This window comes from Callorhinchus milii, unplaced genomic scaffold (genome assembly GCF_018977255.1).
Source record: "Callorhinchus milii isolate IMCB2004 unplaced genomic scaffold, IMCB_Cmil_1.0 Scaffold5, whole genome shotgun sequence".
Taxonomy (NCBI): Eukaryota; Metazoa; Chordata; class Chondrichthyes; order Chimaeriformes; family Callorhinchidae; genus Callorhinchus; species Callorhinchus milii.
The window spans coordinates 67,831,209-67,847,937 of NW_024704746.1; the positions used below are offsets into that span (position 1 = coordinate 67,831,209).

The 16,729-nt window shown below is 52.8% G+C and overlaps 1 non-coding gene across 1 annotated transcript; it reads right to left on the reverse strand.

Annotated features, from left to right (window-relative positions):
* Positions 1–11,350: 11,350 nt before the first annotated feature.
* trnae-cuc lies at positions 11,351–11,421 on the reverse strand. The gene has a single exon. It is a non-coding gene; the product is annotated as a tRNA-Glu (tRNA).
* Between the last annotated feature and the right edge of the window lie 5,308 nt (positions 11,422–16,729).

Consider the following 16,729-nt stretch of genomic DNA (forward strand, 5'->3'; position numbering starts at 1 on the left):
AAAGTGTAGTGACTGTGTGTTGTGAGCAAAACGCAGCAGCAGCCAATTTGCCCACAGCAAAGTCCACAAACTGCCAGTCAAGCGAGTGACTCATTTTATCATTTATTTAAGCCATCTCGGGTTTAAGGCTGAGGCCGGGTGGAACTTGGGCGGCCCCGTGCCTGCAGTTCGGGGTCACAGCTTGTTAATTGCCGCCACAAACCACGCACACCAGCCTCTCTTTCCTATCAGTTAGTCAATTTACAGCTCGTTCCCTCGAGAATTCTCACCCAAACGCTCCACTGATCATTTTTTCCATCCGAGTGTTTAAAAAAAAACACACACCCAACATCCAAATATAGAAGCAATTATATTTATATATATCCTGCAGCACGAAGGTTACAGCGCTCACCTCACAAGCGCGAGGACCTGGGTTTGAGTCACGGGCAGGGCGAAACCTTTGGCCGGCTCCCGCGTTTCGCCCACAAAATGCAGTCACTACAGTGTGTCCCGCGAAGCGCTTTGAGGCGTCTCGAAGACGTGATGAGGGGCTGTATAAAGTGCAAGGAACGCAGGGAGCGAGCATTAAAAAAAATACTCACACGCACGCACACACACACACTCACACAAGTGCACGCAAGCGCACACGCACGCACACGGCTCGTGGCGGTGAGCGGGGATGTGACTGGCCGGGATGGCTTCGGGCGTGTGGAGGGCAATTACGGGAATGCTGTTCATGCTTCGCTGTCGGATGTCAGGACAGGAGATTGTAATTTGCTCTGCCTCGGGCCATGAGTACAGCTGTGAAACAGCGCTCACAGCACCCCCTCCCCCCCCCCACACCTCCCCTCCCCCCAACACCCCCCCACCACCCCCGTACACCTCCCAACAACTCCCGTGTTTGATCCAGTGCCTGGAACCCAAAGTGCTTCTGCCCCGCGCCAGTGACTGGGCCTTGTAGTCGCAGGTGGCAGATCATCTCCCGCTCTGATTTCGTGTCCGAAAGATGGCGTCTCTGATAATGTGTCTCCTTCCCCCAACCCCCCACCCCCCCAAGCCATGGATGGACACATCTTGCTTACCTAATCCCAGAGAGTATTAGGCGCAGGTTGGCGAGAGCCAAGGCTTGGGGGTGGGGGGGGAAGCCCAGAGTGCGCGTTGGGGGTAACTGCTGGAGTCTAACCAGCTAAACCCACATAGCTCGGCCATTGAGAGCGCTGTCCGGCCAAGCTTTCCCACTGCTTGTCCAGCGAGGACCCCCCCTCCCCGTTAGTTAGGGCTTCGGTTTGTAGGGTTAACATGAACCTTGGGCGTCAGTGGCTGAAAACATAGTTGAAGAACGAGCTTCCTGTAGAGTTAAAGAAGGGGAGTGAGGCAGAGAGGAGTGATGGAGAGATGGAAAGAGAGAGAGAGAGGGAGAGCAAAGGAGAGATCGATTTCTCGAGGTGAGATCTGGTCTGGAAAGTAAAGCGGCAACAAAGAGTTGAGAGTTTGTCCTGTCCTGTCCCCGGTGTCGGCTTCTCAGCCGCTCACCCCCCAGCAGCTAAAGCAAACGCAGAGAGGGGGCTCCACGCAGCTGGGGGTGGGGGGGGGGGGGGGTGCGACAGCCTCTCATCTGTCAGTCAGCACACACTGGACTTCCGTTCACAGCCTCTCCAAACCCTCAGTGACCCGGTGCCGGGGAAGCTCTAGGCACGACGGCCATTCTCCACGAGGTGGGGGTAAAGCTGGGTCAACTGGTGACATGGTTTGGTGACTCAATGTGGGAATCGAGGCCCCCTCCCCACCCCCCCCCCCACTCTGTGACGGTCTCTAGTCCCCACTTCCTGAGCCAGGAGGGGCCGCAGTATTCCAGGGCACTCACCGCTGATGACGGCCCGGCCCGGCCCGGCCCGGCTCATCGATAGGAAGTAGGAACTGGTTGTTAGTCGACTGGGAGGATGGGGGGGGGGGTGTGGTCGCTTTTCCGAGGGTAGTAATCCCTTCAAAGAAAATAACAATAACCTGGTCACCCGATCCACGGCTGTTTGCGGGACGGTCGCTGTGCGCGAATGGCTGCCCCGTTTCGCCCAGAAAAAATACCCACGCGTTTCTGACGTGTGCGCGCGCGTGTCTGCGCGTGTCTGCGCGTGTCTGCGCGCGCGAGTGAGCGTGCTAGAGGAGCGCGGCCCCTTTAAGATGCCAATTCCCGCTGCGTACGTGGGAGGTTGGATTGGCGTCAGGAACGAGGGCAGAGAACAGATGGAGGAAATCCCCCAGACGTCAGAACACATCTCTGTGTGGAACTGAACAATGACACGGAGTCCAGATTTACCCTGGGGTCAGCGCGTCCCCCCCCCCCCCCCTCGCCTCTCGCCCTGACATTGACGGTGTTTTATTTACCAAAGGAAACGATTGCTGGTGTGAAGCAGCGATTAGCCGTCCTTCGAAAGGTCATCAGTCCACACGCAAAGCCCTCCAGTCACCGCCCGCCCCATCCCAACACCAGCCTCCGATTCCGATTCATACGGTCACACAGCCCTCACGTCGTGTTCATTCCAGAGCTCACTCCCCGCACCCCCACCGCCCCCCCACCCACCGGAGCTCTCTACTCTAATTCCCCCCCTTTCCCTCTCTCTCTTTCTCTCTCACTCTCTCTCTCTCTCCCCATGGTGTCTGTGCTGGGGCTCGCTGCCCCACTGGAGCTCTCTACTCTAACCCCATCCCCTGCTCTCTCTCTCTCCCCATCGTGTCTGTGCTGGGGTTCGCTCCCCCATTGGAGCTCTCTACTCTAACCCCATCCCCTGCTCTCTCTCTCTCCCCGCATGGTGTCTGTGCTGGGGTTCGCTCCCCCATTGGAGCTCTCTACTCTAACCCCATCCCCTGCTCTCTCTCTCTCCCCGCATGGTGTCTGTGCTGGGGTTCGCTCCCCCATTGGAGCTCTCTACTCTAACCCCATTCCCCACTCTCTCTCTCTTCCCATCGTGTCTGCGCTGGTGTCCTCTGTAGCTGTTGAGTCTTACTATTTCGGGGCCGGACTCACTCGATCTTCTTCAATCCCCACCGCACAGTGCTCCGCAGCAACCTGTAATTCCCCCGTTTTACAAATTTGCTGTAGGGAATCTGTCAAAACACACGACTTAATTCCTCTCTGAGCCCCTCCTGGTTTGGCTAATGCTGGGCTTGGCTCCACGTCTCAATCCCGGGGCCTGTTTCACAGGTCGGTTGGCGCCGCCTGTAATTTATAACCTTAATTGAAGCGAGAGATTCCGACGTTAAACACAGTGTCTCCTCGGCCTCTCTCTCTCTCTCTCTGTCTGTCTCTCTCTCTCTGTGTCTGACCTGACAACTCTATCATTCACCATCGGCACATCTGCGCGGCTGCTAACGGTCACGGACACTTGCCGGGAGTTTGTTTCAGTGAGCCAGCGGGTGTGTGTGCCCGGGAGCGCCCGGACAACATAGCGCCCTTCACACCGAGTAGAGTCTCGGAGCGCTTTGTAGCTGTGTTTATACGGGCGAGTGTGTGTCTGCGCGTGTGTGTGTCTGTCTCCCACGGCGCTGTAGGGAAAAGCAAAAGGAATTTCTCTCTCCCTCCCGGTGTCCTGGCTGCCTATTCCACTCCGCCCCCCCCCCCCCCCCCCCAGATAAAATCGCTCGCTCCCTTGACGGCTGTTTATGAGGACGTCGCTGTGCGCAAACACAGTCACTACACTTGTTAGGGAAAACGCTTGCGGAAAATACTTGGAGAGGTTCTGACTTCCGGAGAAGGTTTCGAGTTTAAAGAGAGGGTAGAGGAACTGGGTGGTGGGGTGGGTGGGTGGGTGGGGGACGAAGGGGGGGGTGGTGGTGGGGGGGAGGGAGTAGTGGGAGGGGGAAATCACGGACATCCATCACACCGGGGAGGAAGTAGAGCTGTACTTGGCGTGACTGCCAGATGTTTCCGGAAACATCTGCGAACAACCTCCACACCCATTCACCCGGAGGTGTGTCAGTGTGCGAGAGAGAGAGAGAGAGCGAGAGAGAGAGAGAGACGTATATGGAATGAGCAGAAATTTTGTCCACATAATACAGTCGACGCACTTCATAATATATTCTGAATGTGAAGCGCTTTGAGACGTCTCAATGACGCGATAAGGCGCGATATCAAATGCAAGGAATATTATTATTATTATTATTATAAATCTCTCTCAGCTCCAGACTGGAGAGTAACAACCCTCGCATTTAATACTGCGCCTTATCTCCAAGAGCTTCGCAGGATATATTGTCAAGTGTTTTTGCGGGGGAACCGGGGCAGCCCACAAACAGTCCCGGAGCGAGTGACTGATTCTTTTTACACTGCGGGGTGTGGGGAAGAATTGGGGAGAGGTTAAAGTGCGCAGACTGTCCCTGAGACCCAGGCAATGTGTTAATTATCAGGATGTCGCTAATTTCAATGCAGCACTGTTGGTGTTAATTAATACATCGCGCCTCGCAATTTTCGGCCACCCCCCCCCCACCCACCCACTCCCACCGCTTCCCAAAATGTCCCTCTCCTCTGTATCGCTCGCTCGCTCGCAATTAAAAGGCAGCCACGCATTCGAGAACGTGCTTGCAGCCCTCTCTGAGCAGCTGGAGGTGTAACGAGAGGCAGACGCCGCCAGTCAAAGCGGCAAATCATCTCTCGAAAGGGGGGGGCAACGACTGCGATTGTGGGGGGCGGTGTTTGGGGATGGGAATCGCTGAGGCAATCCGCGCTCCCCTGTCCCCTCGCGCCCATCGAGGCGTTCCGGAGGAGCTTCGCAGTGATCCTTACGGGTCAAGCGCGGCGACTGTGCTTTTTTTTTTCCTCTTTCTCGCTCCCCCCCCACCCCAGCGCTGCTCTGGAGCATCAGCCTGGACCATGAGCCCCCACTATGCGAGTGATGAGGGGTGGGGGGGGGTAACAGGGAAATCTGTAATCAGAGGGAGCCGTTCCCTGTGGGTTTAAGTAGTTAATGTTCGGGAGATTAGATATGCAAATGGCATTTGTGGTGACGCTGATTCGAGGAGGTTTGTCTCAGGAGGTTTAACACGCAGTGAGTTTTTCACACGCGAATGATTCCCAGTCTCACGAAAACAGGTGAAATACTTTATATAGAGGGCCTTACCCCCCCCCCCCCCACCAATCCCCCGCTCCCCCCCCACCACCCCCACACACACACAGAAACACACCACCTGGGTCTCACACTCCCTTTAAAGCCAGAGCTCATTGCCTTTCGCCCACAAAACACACAGTCACTCCACTTCACAGTGTATCCTGTGAAGCGCTTTGAGCCGTCTCCACGACGGGGTAAGGCGCCGTGTCAAACACAAGGATTATTATTGTTTTGAACGTCCCTCTATGCCTCTGGGAGACTGTGGCTAAAATCAAGGGTTGTTTATTGCACTATCCTGACCGAAAATTCTCCCCCACAGATAAAATTGTTTGCACATTTCACGGCTGTTTGTGGGGAGGTCACTGAGCGCAAATTGGCTGCTTCGTTTCGCCCACAAAATACAGACGAGAGCATTCAACTCGCTGGGCTGGAGTTCTCACACTCACACCTTTTTTTTTGAGTGAGTTTCTATTGTGGACGTGCGGGTGGGGGAGAGAGAGAGAGTCCGAGAGAGTGGGAGAGAAAAATAGAGAGTGAAACAGAGAGAGAGAAAAATAGAGAGCAAGAAAGAGACAGAGAGTGAAACAGAGAGAGAGCGCGAGAGAGAGTCAGAGACACAGAGCAAGAGATGGAGAGACAGAGAGAGAGACGGAGAGAAAGAGAGACACAGAGAGAGAGAGAGAGAGAGAGACGGAGACTGTGGTTGTGTTAGCAGAGGGCAGTGGGATGGTGGAGTGCTCACACTCACAGTGAGACCATATGTTATCGTGATTGGGGACTGAACCCATTCAACTGAGCGACCACGAGAGCTGACAGCGAGCACAGCCGCTGTGACATCAGGAGCCTGTCATCCCCCCCCACGACACCCGCAGTCACTACACCTTTAAGTAACTCCTGCTGAGCAGCGCTCTGGGCGGGCAGTTGGGTTGTGAGTTCGCTCTGGGGTTTGCAGTGTTAATATCACTCATTATAATCCTTGCGTTCGATACCGAGCCTTCTCACGAATACACACAGGATACACTGTAAAGCGTAGTGACTGTGCGTTTTGAGGTCAAACGCAGCAGCCAATTTGAACACAGCGACGTCCCCACAAACAGCCGTGAAGTGAGCGAATGAGTTTATCTGGGTGGGGGGTGGTGGGGGGGGGGCGGATTGTCGGCCAGTACACTGGAGGATGGGGGGGGCGAAGAGAGAGAGAGAAATACTCCCTTCTCTTTTCCCCAACAGCCCCACGGGATCTTTAACGTCCACCTGAACAGGGCGCAGACGGGAGTGAGGTTTAAGGCGCTTTGAGACGTAATAAGGCGCTGTATCAAATGCAAGGATTAATTTATTTTGACAGACGGCTGCGAATTCCTGACGTGCGTTTTTTGGGCGACCGCAAAATGCCTTTGTTCCAGAAACATATTTGTGTGGTGAGCGCAGCATGAATAAATAAATAACTGGGGAATAAATAACAGACACATGTGTGCCATTCGCATGTAAACCAGCCCTGGCTCACTCGCCCTCTCCCTCTCTCTCTGGGACTTTATAAAAATTAAGGACAACAAGATGCGCTCGTTCTGTGGCTCAGCCTGAGGGGCGGAGAGAGAGAGAGAGCGAACGAGAGCGATTGAGTGAGAGAGCGAGAGCACAAGAGACAGACAGACAGCTGGAGAGAGAAAGACTGAGTGAGTGACTGAGTGACTGATGGAGAAAGAAAGACTGAGAAAGTGAGAGAGAGAGAGAGAGTTTCTAGTACAGTTTACACTTTGCAGTGAAGCATTTTGCGACGACGTGATAAGGCGCTATCACAAATGCAAGGATTATTATTATTATTTACGGACGTGAACATATTACTTAGGGTTAGGGTTAATCAACCGCGCCTTCAATATGTTGCCTGATCACATCACCGAGACGTCTCAAAGCGCTTTCACAGGATTGTTATGTGTGAGAATAATCCGTGTGTCAAACCCCACTGTCAAATTACAAAAGGCACCTTCTCATCCAAAGGACGGCACCTCCGCTGAAAAAGGGTTCGCTCCCCCCTAGCACTGCGCCGGTCTAGACTGGTTAGGTGGGTGGGTGGGCCGTGGGTGTGTGTGTGTATGTATGGGGGGGGGGGCTGGGTTGATGGGGATGGGCACAGAGAGGGTACCAGATGCCAGGGAGGGTTTCAGGGTGCAGGGGAAGCAGAGATAACGTCCTTATCTGAGGCTATTAATTGGAGTTTATTAATGGCCAGAGAGCAAATTCTTAATTAACAGTGAGCAGATGGGCTGGTGTTTCGTGTGTCATTGTAACGAGGTGAGAGAGCGAGAGAGAGAGAGAGAGTGGGTATTCAGAGACAGATCAAGTTGTGATTTATTTGCTCTCTACTAAAGCACCCGCGTCCCCCCCACCACACACACGCACCCACCTCTCGCTCACTGGGCTCCAGTGGCTCCCATTCCCCTCGTTCTATCAATAATTCGGTCACTCAATCCACGGCTGTTTGCGGGACACTGCTGTGCGCAATCGGCTGCCGCATTTCGCCCACAAAATTCACCTTACAATGTATTCCGCTTTGAGACGTCTCGACGACGTGATGAGGCACTATATCAAATGCAAGGATTATTATTATTATTATGATCATTAAGCGATGGCTGACTGATTTAAGCGCATTTTGGAGGGAGGGAGTGTCGGAGAGGAAAAGGGGGACGCCGGGAAAGACTCCCCTCTCTCAGCCAAAGGACGCTGTCTCTGACATTACAGCGCTCTCCCCCGCCTCCCAGCACTGGGCTGCAGTGTCAACTTAGACTGTGTGAGCCCAAAGCCCCCCCCGCCCCCATCATCAACGTGGGGGCTTGAACCCAGAATCTCCTGACTCGGCGTTGAGGGCGCGAGCGACTGACAGAACAAACACAATAACCGGGTGGAAGGCAATGTTCCCGAGGCTAAGAGCAGGAGGAATTTTTTGGGGGGTGGGGTAGGAGTGGGTGGAAGTGCGGGCGGGTGGTTGGGTGGGGTGGGGGGCAAGGTCACAGCCGCAGAGAGGACCCTGAAACAGACTGATGTGAAACAGATTGGGGGGTAATGTGTAAACCTTGCCCCGACTAACACGGTGTGTGTGGCTCACATCCACTCGCGCTCTCCTTTCTTTCTTTCTTTCCCTCTCTCTCTCTCTCTCTCTCTCTCTCTCCCACTCTGTGAACATCAGCCAAACCCTTCTCTGTCAATCTTAAGGTTAACACTCTCCTCTCACAAACAAAGCGCTTGTTCCAACAAATTTGGTAAATGTTTGGCTCGGAGTGGCTATAATTCTTACCATTTCCTCTCTCGCTCTCAGTCTCGCTTGCTCTCTCTCTCTCCCTTCCTCCCTCTTTCTCCCCCCCCCCCCCCATCTCTCTCTCGCTCTATAATAATAATAATAATCCTTGCAGTTGATATAGCATCTTATCACATCATTGAGATGTTTCAAAGCGCTTCACGGGATGTGGTGTAAAGGGAATTGACTGTGTAATTTGTTGGCAAAACTCAGCAGCCAATTGCGCACGGCAGCGTCCCCACCGACAGCCGGGGATTGAGCGACCAAATAAATAAATAGATAGTTTATTTATTTTTGGAGGGATTTCTTTTTTTGAGTTCAATTCCCAGGCGAGGCGAAACCTCAGGCAAGTTTCCTTACTCCAAACGCCTCTGTTTACCGCGCAGTAAGTCGGAACCCGAGAGTTAGTCGATTGGCGGATCACTTTGTGGGGTTACTAATCGCCCCCTCGCCTCCCCCCCCCCACCACCCCACCCCACACTCCACCTCCAAAAAAAAAAAAAATGTGGTCACTCAATCTACGGCTGTTTGTGGGACGCTGCTGTGCACAATTGGCTGGTTTTGCCCAAAAATCACACGGTCAATTCACTTTACGGTGTATCCTGTGAAGGGCTTTCAGGCGCTGTATCAAATGGAAGGATTATTATAATTATTATAATGAGTCTGACTGCAGGCGTTCAGAGAATGTGTTGCTCCCTCATCCCCAGTAGTTGCCAAGACCTTGAGTCCCAATAACACAGACATGTGGAAGATGTTCCTCATTGTGGTTACCTGGGTTCTGGCACTCGCTCTGGGAAGATAGACTGAGAGAGCGAGAGATAGAGAGAGCGCAGTAACAAACAACATTCAGCAGTTAACGATGAAGATAGACTGAGAGAGCGAGAGATAGAGAGAGCGCAGTAACAAACAACATTCAGCAGTTAACGATGAAGATAGACTGAGAGAGCGAGAGATAGAGAGAGCGCAGTAAGAAACAACATTCAACATTCAGCAGTTAACGATGTGGTGACAATGGGACACTGAGTTCAGAGCCGTGCGGAGGAGGAGGAGGGAGACGTGGGAACAACACAAGAACAGACCCTCACCCCCTCTTGCATCGGCCCATCGCAATAATGATAATCCTTGCATTTGATCCAACGCCTTATCACGTCATTGAGACGTCTCAAAGCGCTTCACAGGATTTACCGTATAATGGATGGACTATATTCTGTGGGTGAAACGCAACAGCCAATTGCGCACGGAGGCGTCCCACAAACAGTCGTGGATTGAGTGACCACGCTATTCTTCTTTGAAGGGATTATTACCCCCCAATCGACCAGCAAGCGGGTACCTATTTACTGCTCGGCAAACAGAGGCGTGTGAGCCGAGCAAGGAAAGTTGCCTAAGCTTTCGTCCTGCCCGGAAATCAAACCCGGGTCCTCTCGCTTATGAAGCAAGCGCTCTAACCACTAACCTACCAATATATTCCACACTAACCCCCGCCACTCTGACAATGTGGGACCCTTTCCTCCTCCCGCGCCCACCCCCTCAGCCCCCAGAACTGGAGTGTTATGGCCAGAGGCAGTGCTGTGTGTAAGTGCCTCTCCAATCAAGCTGTCAAGGTCCTTGTTTAGTGATAAATCGTTTACACACACTCAGGCCTGTTGCCAGTGTTGGTCTCTGCCAGAGCAAATAAACACATCCCTCTCTCGCGCGCTCTCTCTCTCTCTCTTTCTTTTTCTCTCTCTCTCTCTCTCTCTCTCGTGCCTTGGGTTTGCGCCGCCCAAACCAGAAGGGAATGCGAGACCGAGAAGTCATTATTTGCGCAAAAAAAAATGTAATAAAGGAAAATTTAAATATCAAGGAAATGGAATTGTTTCCCTCTCGGCTCGTTACGGGCTGTGCCAAGAGATTCTCGGTCAGTGAGTGCGGGACGGACTTCGTTCAACCACAGTTCCGCACAGTTACACAGAGTCGTTGAGACGTCTCAAAGCGCAGCACGGAGTATACTTTAAAGCGAATCGGCTGTGTGTTTTGCGGGCGAAACGCGGCAGCCGATTGCGCACAGCAGCGTCCCCGCAAACAGCCGTGGTTTGAAGCGGCCAAATTATTGCTTGATATTTTTTGAAGGGATTATTACCCCCGGAAAAGCGATGAGCCGATCGACTAACGACCGGGTTCCTTCTTCCTGCTGGAAAGCAGAGGCGTGTGTGGAGTAAGGAAACTTGCCTAAGGTTTCGCGCTGTCCTTGCCCAGGAATCAAACCTGGTCCTCTCGCTTGCGAGGCGAGGGCTCTAACCACTACACTACGGGGGACTTCATAGCAATGGATCAAAGCGAGTGAGAGAGAGAGAGAGAGCGCTAACCACTGCCCTACGGGACTCCTCCGACCCATTAATCCACCATTAAAACCGTGGCGTTGGTATCATTAAGGTGTCACGGCCGACCAGACCCTCAGCTGGCCATTCCCAAACCATCTGCCGTCAGCCCCCCCCTCCACTCCCCTGTCCAAACCCGGGGAAGGACCTTGCATCACGAGCTGTGTGGGGTGAGGCTGACTGATCTCTGGCAGACGTGAAACTAATGGCAATAATGACCTGCACTGTGCGGCTTCTGTTAGCAACGTCAACACGAGTCCTCGTCTCTCGTGAGTGTCCTTCCACACGGCCAGCGGGCAAGTCATCTCAAGGATGTCCTCAACCTCCTCACAATCGTGTCATGTCGACGAGTCTGGCCTCTTTTTTTGATTGGGGGGGTGTGTACGGCTGGGGAGTGGGGTTAGGGTCAGACCCTTCTAACCTCTCCAATTGCGCACAGCAGCGTCCCACGAGCAGTCGTGGATTGAGTCACCAAATTATTATTGTCTTTTTTTGAAGGGATTATTCCCCCCGGAAAAGCGATCCGCCAATCGACTAACAAGTGGGTTCCTATTTACTGTCGGTAAACAGAGGCGCGTCTGTGTGTGTGTGTGTGTGTGTGGAGTGAGGCGTGAGGCAAGTTGCCCAATGTTTCGCGCTGCCCGGGAATCGAACCCGGGTCCTCTCGCTTGAGAGGCGAGTGCTCTAACCACTGAGCTACAGGACTCCATTGATGAAGGGGGCCAGGGTGCCAATAACTGCACACCGGTCAGAAACAGCAGGAAATCCGCTTAACAAATCACTTTAATGGAAAGCGGTGTTTATTTTTCCTACAAAGCAGCTCAGCCTTTCCAGTGTCAAATGCTTTTTAAAAACCATCATCGTTGGGAATTAATAAACCCGAATCGAGTTTTAATGGCGCAAATGTGGTGTCCGCTATCAGGTGTCAGCCACTCATTCCCTCGCCTACGCATCAGAAGGTTTTGGGCTTGAGCCCCGAATCCCACCCCCCCCCCCCCACCTCCTAAACCCTTCCTCTCCCCCCCCGCAAACAGTCATGGATCGAGCAACCAAATGATTTATTTACTTTGAAGGGATTATTATCCCCGGAAAACGATCCGCCAATTGACTAACAACCGGGTTCCTACTTAATTGTAGATAAAATGCAGTTCGCCCACAAAATGCACAGTCACCACACTTTACAGTATAGCCTGTGAAGCGCTTTGAGACGTCTCAAAGACATGATAAGGTGCTGGATCAACTGCAAGGATTATTATTTGTTCTTTAGGTAAACAGAGGTGTGGTGTGTGCGTGGAGTAAGGAAACTTGCCTTAGGTTTCGCCGTGACCGGGCGGGAATCGAACCCGGGTCTCTCTCTCGCTTGTGCACTGAGCTGCGGTATTCGCTACGTTAGGAAATGGGGGTGTTTTAAACTTCCAGATGTTCCCATTGCATTTCCAGTGACGTCTGCAGGCTCTGGCAAGCGGAGAGGTTGGCCGGAAAAAAAGGCTGAATCTTTAGGTAATATTTTGTGTTTGGCAGCCGGGCTCAATGCGGCCTCAGCGAGGTCAGCCCTGAATAAACTGCGGGGTTTGAGGTCCCGAAGGGACATTCAGTCATCTAAATGTCCCTGACCCTACAGCCCAGAGGAAATCCCACTCTCCACATCATCTCTCATTCCTCACCGGAAACATATCACTCATTCACTGTCGGGACTCACGCTCTTTCCTTCTCTCTTTTTCTCTCTCGTCTCTTTCTCTCATCTCTCTCTCTCAACCCTCTCCCTCCAGCTCTCTTCTTCCCCTCATCTTTTTCTCCCCCTCTCTCTCTCCTCTCTACTCTAACCTCATCCCCTGGTCTCTCTCTCTCTCTCCCCATCGTGTCGGTGCTGGTGACAAAGTCATCTTTGGTGAGAAATGAACAGAAAAGAGCTTTGAGAAAACTCACTGACGGGAGATTGGTCCATGGATGTGGACGGAGTGAGTGAGAGATGGGGAATGCTGGAATGTGAGAGGGATAAATAGAGGCATTCGGGAAACAGGAAACATGTGTAGAGTGTGGAAGGGGGGACTAACAGGCGCTGATAAGGAAAATCACTGGATGGAATGTAATATTGATCAATCCTGAGAGGATCTGGAGAATGTGAAAACTAGCAAGGAAAGGCGTTCACACAGTATAGAGGGAAACCCGTCACCGTGACCGGCCGGGTGTCTGACACACACGGAAACCCGTCACCGTGACCAGCCGGGTGTCTGACACACACGGAAACCCGTCACCGTGACCGGCCGGGTGTCTGAAATGGAATGAGCGCGCTCTCTCTCTCTCTCTCTCCCCCTGGACGAACACATCCTGCTTACCTAATTCCGGAGAGTATTAGGCGCAGGTTGACAAGAACCAAGGCTTGGGGATGAGGGGGGGGCCCAGAGTGTGCGCTGGAGGTAACTGCTGGAGTCTAACCAGCTAAACCCACACACAACTTGGCCATTGAGAGAGAGCGCTGTCTGGCTAAGCTTTCCCGCTGCTTGTCCAGCGAGGACCACTCTCCCCGTTAGTTAGTTAGGGTTAATAGGGTCATTAATAGGAGCTGAATGGGAGGATTCCCTGCCCCCAGTGACTGGTCGGCCCTTTTAAGTCCAGGTCGGGCTGTGCTGTTATCAGCGGTGAGTTGGCCTGGATTACTGCGGACTTGCCTGGCCCAGGAACCGGGACTAGAGACCGGCTCAGAGGGCTGGTCTGCTCTGACATGAAAGCTCTCCGAGATACAACCCCATGTGAAAATGCAAGTTGTTGCTGCAAGGCACTGCTTCACAAGTACGGGTTATTATTATTATTATTATTATGGGTTGTTCGGCTTGTGACGTGCTCGGATATTGGCCGGGGGAATCTCATATGGAATTGTTTGACTGGGGAGAAATTATTAGATGTATTAGGAAGAAATCCAGGGCTGGAGTTTTTATGAGGTGTGACTTACACAGAAGCAGTGGGCTTGATGAAGAGGAGGTTCGCAGAGCTTTATTGCTCTGACTGAGAGACTCCTGGAGTTAACAGAAACCACATGCCCCCACTTTGCTGTCGGACGCCAAGTCTGTTTGGATTACCGCTCCTTCCTTCTGCTTTTATCCATTTCAGGATCCTTACATTCACCTACAAATCACTTCACGCCCCCGCACCTCCCCTACCTCTCCGTCCTGCTCGCTCCCCCACTCCACTACCCGCTCAGCCGGCTCGGGCTCTCTGCACATCTCTTGTCAGCCTGGCTCAGTCGGTCTCATGCTCTCTCTCTCTCTCTCTCTCTCTCTCTCTCGTCTCTGAGTCAGACGGTTGTGGGTTCAAGCCCCCACTGTCAGGGCTTGGAATCACACAGACTAAGCTGATGCTCCAGCGCAGCGCTGGAGGGGGGGGCTGTTGTATTGTCGGAGACGCTGTCCTTCGGAGGAGACGTTAAACCTCACTCCCCGTCTGCCTGTTCAGGTGGACGTTAAAGATCCCACGGCTCTGTTCGAAAAGAGAAGGGAGTTTCTCTCCCCCTCGCTCTCTCTGTCTCTGTCTCTCTCCCGGTGTCCTGCCCGACAATCCCCCAGACACAATGAATAGGTCACTCAACCCACGGCTGTTTGTGGGACGTCGCTGTGCGCAATCGGCTGCCTCGTTTTGCCCACAAAATACACAGTCACTGCACTTTACAGTGTATCCTGTGAAGCGCTTTGAGACGACATGATAAGGTGCTTTGTCAAATGCGAGGATCATTAGTTCCACCTGAACAGGCAGAAGCGACCTCAGTTTAACGCCTGATCTGACAATGTGACATCCCCCCCACCCCCCCCCCCCCAGCGCTGCACTGGATCATCAGCTTAGACTGTGTGATTCCAAGTCCTGACGTGGGGTCTTGAACCCACAACCTTCTGTCTCAAAGGCGAGAGAGAGAGAGTGAGCGAGAGGGAGACTGAGCCAGGCTGACACACAATATACAACAACAACAACAAGATTCCATTTATAAAGCGCCTTTCACGTCAGGAGGACGTCCCAAGGCGCTGTATATATAAAGGCTCAAGGCTTGATGGGGAATGGGGTCGGGGCAGGGAGGTGGGATTGAATGGACGGCTTGGTCTGAGATCCGAATGGCCTCCTTCTACGCTGTAAACTTCTACAATCCTACGCCGGGGAGACCCGTGAGCACCGGGCCGGGTTCCTGAGTGTGTCAGACCCCCGGCCCACCCCCCAAAAAAATAGCTTATGAACGGTGATTTAAGATAGAGTTGGCAGATGAGCTGAATGGCTGTGTTTGTGCTGTTAGTGGCTTCCCAAGGTTGTTGAAGGTTCCTAACGCTGAGTGGAGGAGACGCAGGCAGATGAATGTTTCCTATTATGTGTCCAAAACGCTCACTAATCTTTGTCTTTGCGATGCTCGCTGACCTGATGCTCAGCTGTTGGCAACACATTCTGGACCCGTGCCACGGCGCAGGCGGGAGGTGGGTGATGGGGGGGGGAAAGAGAGCAGTAAAGTGCAACACTCTGTAACAGATGGACACAGAGAGAGAGAGAACGAGAGAGAGAGCAACAGCGTAAACTTACTGGGATGATATCAGGGCTGAGTGACTCCAACGATCAGGAAAAATTGGGCAGGTCGGCGTTTTTCTCCCTCTGGATTTGAGATGAATGAGAGGGGACCTGATTGAGGATAATTAAGACTATGGAAGGATTTTGTATGGTGGATGTTGATGGATTGTTTCTACTTGTTGGTGAGTCAAACCTTTTTTGGGTGGGGGGGTCAGCCAGGGGTGTCTGACACACGCACAAACCCATCACCGCAGCTTAAGTGTCTCCAAACTCAACTGAGAATTCCAGGCCTCCCTCCTACACCTGGCAATCCCAGAGAGAGATTGTTGGAATGGAACCCTTTCTCTCTCTCTCTCTCTCTCTCTCCGCCTGGAAGGACACATCCCGTTTACCTAATTCCGGAGAATATGTCCAGCGAGGACCACTCTACCTGTTAGAACTTTGGCTGCAGGGTTAATGGGAGCTGAGGGGGATGAGTCTGCAGAGGGGTGTGGGATAGGGGAATATAGGGATGGGGGAGAGGGCAATAGAGGGGTGTGGGAGAGGGGAATAGAGGGGTGTGGGAGAGGGGAATATAGGGATGGGGGAGAGGGCAATAGAGGGGTGTGGGAGAGGGGAATAGAGGGGTGTGGGAGAGGCGAATAGAGGGCTGTGGGAAGAGGGAAATAGAGAGGTGGGGTAGAAGGGGTGAATGATCAATTTTATTTGGGTGGGATTGTCGGCCAGGACACTGGGGGGGGGAGAGAGAGAGAGAGAGCGAGAGAGAGAGAGAGAGAGAGAGAAACTCCCTTTTCTTTCCCCGACAAAGCAGCGGCATCGTTAACGCCTGCCTTTGAAACGTATCCGAAATGAACGGTCTGGGTTTCTCAATCCATTTAGGTTCTTAAGTGCTGCTACAAGCTCCCTGAAGAGATTACTGTTTGAGAGACAGCGAAGGGGCTTATCTTATCTTGGCTCCAGCTAATCGGATTTCCCCGCGTTCAATAAATAGCAAAGCATCTCCTTTCACCCCGACAGGAATCACACTGAGGCTCTGTGAAGGAGGATTGTTAAACAAATAATAATTCTCCTGTTTGATACAAACGCCTTTCAGCGGTCACTCACGTGCCTCAAAGTGCTTCGCAGGATACACTGTCAAGTGTGTTTTGTGCGTACACAGTACTTTGCAAGCAAACGCGGCGGCCCGATTGGGCTGAACAAGCGATTTTATTTGGGCCGGGTGGGGGGGGGGGGGGAATTGTTGGTCAGGACAGGAGAGAAAGAGAGAGAGAGAGAGAGAGAAACTCCCTTCTCTTTTCCCAACAGCCCCACGGGATCTTTAACATCCACCTCAACAGGGCACAGACGGGGGGGGGAGTGAGGTTTAACATCTGCTAATTCCCCTTAGGCAAGTTTCCTTACTCCACGCGCCTCTGTTTACCTAGCTGGAAGTGGGAACCCGGGCGTGAGTCGAGTGGCGGATCGCTCTTCCGGAG